The 7786-nt window shown below is 35.1% G+C and overlaps 1 non-coding gene across 1 annotated transcript; it reads right to left on the bottom strand.

Moving 5' to 3' along the window:
• Positions 1-201: 201 nt before the first annotated feature.
• LOC139865436 (small nucleolar RNA R71) lies at positions 202-308 on the bottom strand. Its single transcript, XR_011764957.1, has one exon. It is a non-coding gene; the product is annotated as a small nucleolar RNA R71 (small nucleolar RNA).
• Between the last annotated feature and the right edge of the window lie 7478 nt (positions 309-7786).

Genomic DNA, 7786 nt, shown 5'->3' with positions numbered 1-7786 from the left:
CTTCGTACGTTTAATAGAATTTGTACACTATTCAAAATCCGAGAAGTGGAAGATGAGCAGATCTATCTCATGTTGTTTCCCTGGACTTTAAAGGGAGAAGCCAAAGATTGGTTAGAATCGTTACCTGAAGGGGCGATTGACACATGGGATGTTTTAGTTGAAAAATTTCTTAAACGATTCTTTCCGGCATCCAAAGCCGTGAGACTTCAAGGAGAAATTTTTACGTTCACGCAAAAGCCAAATGAAACATTATATGAGGCGTGGACAAGATTCGGAAGGATGTTGAGAGGATGTCCTCAACACGGTTTAGACACTTACCAAATAGTACAAATATTCTACCAAGGTGTCAACGTTGCTACACGAAAAGACATCGACATAACAGCCGGTGGATCCATTATGAAGAAAACCGCAACTGAAGCTTACAAAATTATTGATAACACAGCCTCCCACTCGCATGAGTGGCACCAAGAAAAAGATATCTTTCGATCATCTAAAGCGGCTAGAGCCGATTCTAGCCATGACTTTGATTCCGTTTCCGCAAAAATAGATGCTTTCGAAAGACGAATGGAAAAGATGAATAAAGATATTCACGCAATACGAATCAGTTGTGAGCAATGCGGTGGACCACACTTATTGAAAGATTGTCACATTGAACCAACGATGGAACAACGAGAGAATGTTTCCTATATGAACCAAAGGCCGGGAAATAATTATCAAAATAATTATCAACCGCCAAGGCTAAACTTAAATCGAAATCAAAACATTCTTTACAATCCAAAAGGACCCGAAAATAACTGGTATAACCAACAAGGTCCGAATAACCAACCAACTCAAAACAACACTTTCAATCAACAAAGACCTGGCTTATATAAACCACAACAACAAACCGAAGAGAAAAAGTCAAATATGGAAGACGTGGTATTCAAGCTAGTTGAATCTCAAATACAATTTATTGAAACTCAAACCCAAACGAACGAGAGATTTGATCAGTCATTAAGAACTCAACAAGCTTCCATTTTGAATCTAGAAAAACACATAGGTACTCTTGCTAGCATGATGAGTGAGAGGGAACAAGGAAAGCTACCGAGTAATACTGAAGTAAATCCTCGGAAAGAGAATGTTAATATGGTGTCAACAAATTCTGAAAAACCAGCACCAGAAGATGGGAAGATTTTAGATGTGAGTAACAATGAAGAAGTTACACCACCACCACCACCCGAGTATGTAAAGCCAGTGGTGACACCATACAAACCACCCATCCCGTTTCCAAGAAAAGGAGTTGAGTATGAGCAAGTAATAGGTAATAAAGTTGGTGATACCATTGGAAAGAAGAAGAAGAAGAAGAAGTATAAGAAAGTGCAAGAAACAAAAACCGTAGAAGTAAACACGGTGAAGACAGTTCCACCAAAACCTCCACCTAGGGTAGGTGATCCGGGTGAATTTATTGTTCCTTGTCTACTTAGTGATTGTGTCATGTATGATGCACTAGCAGATTTAGGTGCAAGTGTAAGTGTTATGCCTCTTTCCTTATATAAGAGATTAGGTGTAGGTAAGTTAAGTCCAACGGATATGAGTGTTCGACTCTTTGATCAAACCATTAAGCACCCAATTGGAATTGCTGACAACCTACCCATTCAAGTAGGCAATTTAACCTTTCTAGTCGAATTCATTGTCATTGACATAGAAGAGGACCCAAACATTCCTCTAATTTTAGGTCGACCATTCTTTGCGTCCACCAGGGCGTTATTTGATGTAGGAAATGGAAGAATGACACTTAAAAGTGGTGACAAATCGATCACCTTTATGATTCTAAAATCTAAACCTCCACCAACCAAAACCGTTGAACCAATAAAAACGATTGGTAATAACCATGTTGTTTTACCAACTCCAACGGCAGTGCTTAGCAATAATGAAACGCCTAAGTGTGGGAAAAATGAAGTAACACCTAATGATAACCCAATAACAAAGGACCCCGTTGTTGATACGAAATTAGATGACCCCGTTATTAACAGTTCAATGAAGACACTTTTTAAACGGGCTATTGATGCTAGAAGTAAGGGGAACTTTAAGTTATGTAACCGGTTAGTATCCAATCTGTCGCCTAAAGAAAGGGCGAAACTAGTTGAATTTTGGGATATTACGGAAGAAACCGGGCACTGGCTTAAAGAAAAAGTCACAGATATGCAAGTTGATTATGGACCAAGAGAAATTAACGATGAAGTTAATCACAATTTCGACACCCCAGCTACCTAAGTGTGGGGAGATTCAAATGTTCTAAAAAGAAAATGCTGTCTGGAGTTAGTTGTTCTGTTCTCGTGTAGTTCCGAGAATGGAATCCGATTGGTCTTTTCCGCTAGCAGACACTAAAGAACTAGTTTTCTCCCCCCATTCTGAATTTTTTTGTTTTTTAGGTTTTATATGAAATTAATATGTTTTCTTTTTATGTTTTGTGTGATTTTAAAAACAAAAATTGACTTTATTTCATTAAGTTAAAAAAAAATTGATTTCTAAAATTTGTCGTGAGTTGAAGACTAGGTCGTTGAACCGAAATTGCTTTACCCGAGGGCGGGACGAAAAATTTTGTTATCATTATTGATTTAAAGTATGCCGAAAAAATACTATGTTTTATAAATTTTTGAACGTGGGGTTATATACCAAACTTCAAAAATATGTATATATGTTTGTATTTTATGTTATGTACACAACAGAGTAAAACAGCGCACTTTCAAAGACTGTCATTAAGTTCAACAAAAAGCTACTAATTTTGATGACAAGGCGCAAAATATCAAATGTGATGTAAAATAATATGCTTACAAACTGGGTATTTTTAATCACTTTTCTACGCTAATCACCCTCATGAATTTATAATTGTAGTCTGATTTCATGCAAATGAGGGCATTGCATGATCTCAAGTGTGGGGAAGGGTTATAAATTCTCTCGGGTTTACACTTGGTTTATTTGCCAAATTTTGTAAAAATTTGAAAAATTTTCAACTAAATGAACTCAAAATCATGTTTATACATATTTATGAACGATGAAAACTAGGTGATAATACCAAAATTATCGTTACCTCGAAAAGGACATAAATTGAGAAACACCCTAAAACGCTTGAATTCATTTAAAATGAAATAGAAGAAAATAAAAAGGCAAAGAAAGAAACTAAGTGTGGGAAGAATGTACCAAGTTATTCAATTTAAAACATATATCACATATTTTTGTACAAGATTATTGCAGGTACTTTTTCTTTGGACGATACTAATCAGTTTTACCCGGTTTACTGTAATACATTTGAAAGAAAGATGGATCTACACGATGAATCAATTCCATCATTAAAAGGAAGTAAAGTCTTCCGAAAAAGACACGCGCTTCTTGATTTAGGTCATGAAGTTGTCGTCCAGACCAGCTGTAGGTTGACGAAAAATCTAGAAAAGTCATCTCTAAAATCAGCAGGAAATCCACGGACCTCAGCATCAAACAGGGTCGCCAAGTGGTCAGATTTATCCTAACCATGAGAAGGATTTATCTCGTACAATGGGGAGGCACCGTGCAAATTAGCTTGATAAGACTAATGAATCAGATCCCCAGAAAGGATAATCTCCTTAAAGATTAAAAATCAGCTTTTAAGACTGATATTACTCAATCCTTGAGATTGACCTTAAAGATTGAGAATTCAAACTCATGGAATTCAATGATATCTAAACTCGAGCTTGAACGAGAAAATATTTTGATCAAAAATACAAACCGATTTGTTTTCTGAAAAACCATTTTCAATGCGTTCATTACCATTGAACGTAAAATCCTAAGAAATTCACCTGGAATTCATTAGGTCACCTGAACCAAATCGGGTGTCAACCGTAAGAACGGTGGTTGCATAGCATGGTCGGAGACAAGACCTTGTGCCAGACCGAAAAATCATAGGATGATCTTTACTATCGCTCCTACCAAGGATAGTTCTAGCATCCGACACGTTAAAAGACCATAATCAAATGCATGTCACGGGACATTGCCTTAACAGTTTCTTGTTCATCGCTTTCCTTTACAACCGGACGGTAGTTTACCGAAAGGTAATATACGGAACAAGTAAACTGGATGTGTGCTTTCCGATACCGGGATAGCAGTGGATTACACGAACCTAAATGTTTTTAGCCAAAATATTGATCCACAAATATATTTTGCAACACCGATGGTGGGTCAAATCAGAAAACTTGTCTAGGGTAAAATCTAGCTTGAATTTTTAAAAGATCAAATGTTTTCATAAAGATCCAATTTCCTAAAGGATCTACATTTTTATAGTCATGTGGGACTGTAAACCGCCTTTCAAATGTGCACTTTGCTTTGGAAACCGAAAGTAAATCGGCTATTTGATTGCAAGTGTCGTTGACCTAAACCCAAGGCAACTGTGGATGACACACCCACCTTTAACCATGGTTCTATTGTTAATATCATTGTTTATACCGCTCTATCAAAATCACTGATGTACAAAGTGTGAAGAATAAAGAAGTGATTCGTGTGATGTATTATATTATTTCAAGACTGTATTGCTTGAGGACAAGCAACGCTCAAGTGTGGGGATATTGATAAGGCTAAAAAGGAACATATATTTCATAGCAAAATCCCCCAAGAAAGACAAGATTTTAGTTGCAATTGTTCCATTTTCGAGTAATATTCGTTTATTTTAAATAAGTGCGAAGACAAAAGGCGAAAACGAAGATTTGAAGACGCAAAGGTCCAAAAAGCTCAAAAGTACAAGATACAATCAAAAAGGTTCAAATTATTGATGAAGAACGTCTAAAAATGACAAGAGTACAAGTTACAAAACGCAAAGTACACGATATAAAATTGTACGAAAGGGCGTTCGAAAATCCGGAACCGAGGCATGAACCAACTTTCAGCGCTCGACGCAACGGTGTAAAAATTACGAGTCAACTATGCACAAGAATAAAATATAATATTTAAATAATTCATAATAAGAATAATATTAAATAATAAAAAGTTGTTAATTGAGCATAGTTCAGGGGTCGTAAATGAAAATTTCAATTCTAATTTCGCTATAAAAGCGATGATTTACGATCAATTTGAGGAGACTTTTTTTTCGATCATTTTTTCTATCTTTTTCTTACTTTTCTATATCAAATATCAATATCTATATTTATAATTCTCTATCATAATGTTAATGTAATCAGATATAACAATAATCTTAATTTTAATTTTAAATTATGATAATAATAAGATTTATGATAGAGATCGTTTGAGTGTGTAAGTCGAAATTCTGTCCGTGTAACGCTACGCTATTTTTAATCATTGTAAGTTATGTTCAACCTTTTTACATTAATGTCTCGTAGCTAAGTTATTATTATGCTTATTTAAAACGAAGTAATCATGATGTTGGGCTAATTACTAAAATTGGGTAATTGGGCTTTGTACCATAATTAAGGTTTGGGCAAAAGACCGACACTTGTGGAAATTGGACTATTGACTATTAATAGATGGGGGGTATTGTCTAATTGAGTGACAACTCATTGGAGTCTGTCGAACCTATCTTCAAATTAATTATCCTAATAATTAATAATGATTATGGTTGTCCTATTTAGTGACGTTCATATGGAATCTATTATAATCATTTAATTAATTATTCGGGTTGGGTAATTGATTATTCAAACTGATCAAGTGGGTAAATTAATATTCATATCTAATCAAAACAGGGGTAGATTACATACAGTGATAACTGGTGTAATTATTGACAGAAGTGATAACTGCGTCACAGTTTAAATCCTTAATTAGTTGGAATATTTGACTTCGGGTATAAGGGTAATTTGACGAGGACACTCGCACTTTATATTTATGACCGATGGACTATTATGGATAAAAACCAGATAGGTATCAAATAAACCATGACAAAGGACAATTAACCCGAGTAACAATTAATTAAAATCAAAACGTCAAACATCATGATTACGGAAGTTTAAATAAGCATAATCCTTTTATTTCATATTCTATCGCAATTTTATTTATTGTTATTTTATTTATCGTCATTTATTTATTTTACGCACTTTAATTATCGTCATTTATCTTTGCGCTTAAAATATAGAATCGACAAACCGGTCATTAAACGGTAAAACCCCCCTTTTATAATAATATTACTACTTATATAATTATATATATTTTGTATAAATATAGTTGTTAAAAATATAGTAAGTATCACCAGCTCCCTGTGGAACGAACCGGACTTACTAAAAACTACACTACTCTACGATTAGGTACACTGCCTATAGTGTTGTAGCAAGATTTAGGTATATCCCACTCTATAAATAATTAAAACTTGTGTCATATTTTGTAGTATTTTGTATTAAAAATAATACTATTTCGTACCCTCACGCTACATCATCAGATGCTCCTACAAAGAATTCACTGCCTGCAAACCTTTGGAATTTGATGGAACCTAAGGACCAATTGGATTGAAATGGTGGACCGATAAAGTCGAATCAGTGTTTGCCATAAGTAAGTGTACTGAAGAGGACAAATTTAAGTACGCTACGCATACCTTCACAGGTACTGCGTTAACGTGGTGGAACACCTATCTTGAACAGGTAGGACAAAATACTGCTTACGCACTACCGTGGTTGGCATTCAAGCAATTGATGAACGAGCAGTACCGTCCTAGAAACGAAGTCAATAAACTCAAGGCAGAACTTAGAGAGTTACGAACACAAGGGTTCGACGTTACCACATATGAATGACGATTCACAGAGTTTTACCTATTGTGTACGGGAACATTCGAAGATGAAGAAGAGAAGATCGACGCGTTTGTAAAAGGGTTACCAGTAAGGATTCAAGAAGATGTGAGTTCACACGAGCCCGCTTCTATACAGAAGGCAAGTCGAATGGCTCATAAACTCATAAATCAGATTGAGGGAAGAATTAAAGAGCAGGCGGCCGAAGAAGCCAACACGAAACAACTCAAGAGGAAGTGGGAGGAAAACGGTGACAAGATTCACCAGTACAACAACAACAACAACAACAATAATTACAACCATAATTGCAACAACTATCCCAATAACCGCAACAACAATCGCAACAATAACCGCAATCCTAACAATAACTACAACAAACATCCCAACAACAACAGCAACTACAAAAACCGTTTCAACAACAATAACAATCCCAACAACAACCTCAATAACAACAACGGCAACAAAAACCAAAAACAGCCATGTCATAGGTGTGAAGAAAATCATCAGGGGTTTTGCACGACATTTTGCAACAGGTGTAAAAGAAATGTTCATAGTGCGACAAAGTGTGAGGTCTACGGACCAAAGTTTAACAGAACTAAAGGAACAAATAATGTCAAAATAAGTGATAATGCTAAAAACGAACATATATTTCATAGCATTATCCCTAAAGAAAGACAAGATTTTAGTTGCAATTGTTCTATTTACAAGTGATATTCGTTTAAATATTAAAAGGTGAAGACAAAAGACAGATTCGACGAATTGAAGACGCAAATAACCAAAAAGCTCAAAAGTACAAAGTACAATCAAAGTGGTTCTAATTATTGATAAGAAACGTCTCAAAATTACAAGAGTACAAGACGCAAAATGCAAAGTACAAGATATTAAATTATACGCAAGGACGTTCGAAAATCTGGAACCGGGACCAAAGTCAACTCTCAACGCTCGACGCAACGGACTAAAAATTACAAGTTAACTATGCACATAAATATAATATAATATTTAAATAATTCTTATAATTATTTATATATTATATTTATATATTAAAACGTCGACAA

The sequence above is a fragment of the Rutidosis leptorrhynchoides genome, chromosome 8 (genome assembly GCF_046630445.1).
Source record: "Rutidosis leptorrhynchoides isolate AG116_Rl617_1_P2 chromosome 8, CSIRO_AGI_Rlap_v1, whole genome shotgun sequence".
Classification (NCBI taxonomy): domain Eukaryota; kingdom Viridiplantae; phylum Streptophyta; class Magnoliopsida; order Asterales; family Asteraceae; genus Rutidosis; species Rutidosis leptorrhynchoides.
This window is presented reverse-complemented; position numbering and strand designations above follow the sequence as displayed.